This window comes from Anguilla anguilla, chromosome 3 (assembly GCF_013347855.1).
Source record: "Anguilla anguilla isolate fAngAng1 chromosome 3, fAngAng1.pri, whole genome shotgun sequence".
Classification (NCBI taxonomy): domain Eukaryota; kingdom Metazoa; phylum Chordata; class Actinopteri; order Anguilliformes; family Anguillidae; genus Anguilla; species Anguilla anguilla.
Window position 1 is genome coordinate 42,585,768 of NC_049203.1, and position 2,412 is coordinate 42,588,179.

Consider the following 2,412-nt stretch of genomic DNA (forward strand, 5'->3'; position numbering starts at 1 on the left):
GGGCAGCTGGGGCTCATCGTCTTAGAGCACTGTTTCTGTGCCATTCCAGTGCCAACTGTGGTGAGCAGCCACATTTACAGACACATAAGTAGTGTTGATGATGTCCAGGTCTGGACAGATTCAGTCAGCCATGATGACAAACATCTCACCCACCAGTGACCCCTGCTGGTTGATGAAGCCCTTGCCGTTTGTCTGTTGAGAGGCACATGAAGTGTCTCATGACTATGTGCTGTGTGCCCCCAACTTGTTGACTGTGGTATGAAAAGTGGTGCCAACATCAGATGGCTTGTAGAAATGCGCATGCTTATCTATGCGCTTCCTAATCAAATAGCGGAGGTTTGCTACAATGAGCAGTGATTAAAAATATGTCTGGGTATTCCAAATTGGGGAGAAAAGGAGAGGAATGCATTAAACATCCGTTTTTTTTAATAAATTGGGCAAGCTTCTCAACTAGTCCAGTAACTAACATTATAATAATATATTTACATTTTATGCTGCAATTTAAAAAAGGAGTGTGGGTCACAAAACTTATTTGTCCATTAAATGGAGCATCGCGTAGTTCTGGCAGGCCACGAGAGTCAAGCGCTCCGGGTGAATCAGCTGATGGCTCAGCTGAGTGATGTTCGCCTATCACAGTACATTCACTAACAGGGCGGTCTACTTAAACAGCCTCCCTCTACTCATTCGGCTGCTCCTCCTGCATGCAAGCGCTGCACGTTGCTTCGTAAATCCCCTCCACCACCCCAGCTTCATCCCTATGTGTTAAGAACTTGCTTTGCTGCTGGATCTGTTCTGTGTGTACCCCTCTAGGGGGGTTTGGCTGCTGGCCTCCCGGCCTTATCCACGCGGGCGGGAGAGCTCCAGAACAGAGCCATACCGCCAAACATAACTGTATTGCCTTTATTGTCAATAAAGTGCTACTTTGATGACAGTGGTCCTGACAGAATGGGTCTTGGGGTTTAGATGTTTTGGAAACACTGGTGTGATATGGCCTTTCTCTGCTTCCTACAGGAAAGGGGATGCATCAGGTGGATCTGTCCAAATCTTCTCCCGCTGCTGGTGAGGTGGTCCCTCTGCCCTTCCCCCATGTCACTGATGCCACCATCTGTGGGCGCACAGAAAGTGAAAGCCAATACAGACTTTCAGTTTCGGATGGCATCACAAAAATCTGTTCTGTTGTGGTTACATCCTGCTGATTCATTTAGTGGAAGTTATCAAGACCGTTGGATGGATTCCTGTAAATCATGTGTACCTCAGAACCATGCAAAATAAATGACTGGTTTATTACTGTAGGATAAGGATACACAGAGTGGACACAGTTGGCCCACATGCCCTTTTTTCACAAAATATATATATTTTTTTTACCTTTTATGGGCATATAAAGAATGCTGATGTATGGTGAGGTATATGGTTCTGAAGGGACTGGATAAGACACATCCTTCAGCCTTGCTTTCTTCAGTGTTACTGCTTGTCCCCTCTATTAGCTGTGGTTGGAACCACATGCACAGTGCCGAGCCAGACAGTGCAGCCTGCTTGTGGTTGGAACATTTGCTGACTTTCACATCATTAAGGGATGTAGCAACTCTGATTCCACGAATTGACCCTTGTTTCTCATAATCTTAAGGAGGCTCAACAAAGTAAATTGTTTATATCTGCAAAGCAAATAAACAATATTCATAATACTACAGTCTGCATGATTATTATTCAGAATCAATATTTACTACAGTACTGTGCAACAGTCTTAGGCACCCTAGATTTTTAAATATAATATATAGTATATTTTTGGTCTTAGATGTTTCATTTTTGTTTTCTGCATTAGTGTGTCAGTAGAAAAGAGCAAATTTGAGATTTACAAACATGAATTTTTCCAAAAAATGAAATTTTACAGATACATTTTTGTATTTTGTTAAATAAAGTAATATTTTAAGTAATAGACTACTTTGCAGATAAAAATTTGATCAAGGGTCTCTGGGATTACCTGGAGAGCCAGAAGCAAGCGAAACAGCCAACATCTGCAGAAGAACTTCTTCAAAATGCTCGGAACAACCTACCAGCCGATTTTCTTATAAAACTGCAGGATAGTGTGCCTAAGAGAATTGATGTAGTTTTAAAGGCGAAGGGTGGTCACACCAAACATAGATTTTATTTATTTTTTAAGTATTTATTACTGCTCTTTATATATATATTTTTTCTATATTTATAACCTTTCATTTCATTATTTTTGAAAGCATCTTAGCTGTACAGCTGTATAAATGAATTGAACTTTGGTCATTGTATAGTAAGGTAATAACAATTTAAAGGTAGTGAGTATTTCCCCGAAGGCTAAAACCTGACGTAAAGAAATTGCACAATATTGGGTATGATAATGTACTTTCCCAAGTGACTTATCAATGTACTTACCCCTTTGTTGTG

General features: G+C 40.9%; 1 long non-coding RNA gene across 1 annotated transcript; it reads left to right on the forward strand.

The window, feature by feature from the left end:
- Nucleotides 1–1,682, forward strand: LOC118222911. The gene is made up of 2 exons (XR_004764357.1): nt 1–60; nt 1,012–1,682. It is a non-coding gene; the product is annotated as an uncharacterized LOC118222911 (long non-coding RNA).
- The last annotated feature ends 730 nt before the right edge of the window (nt 1,683–2,412 follow it).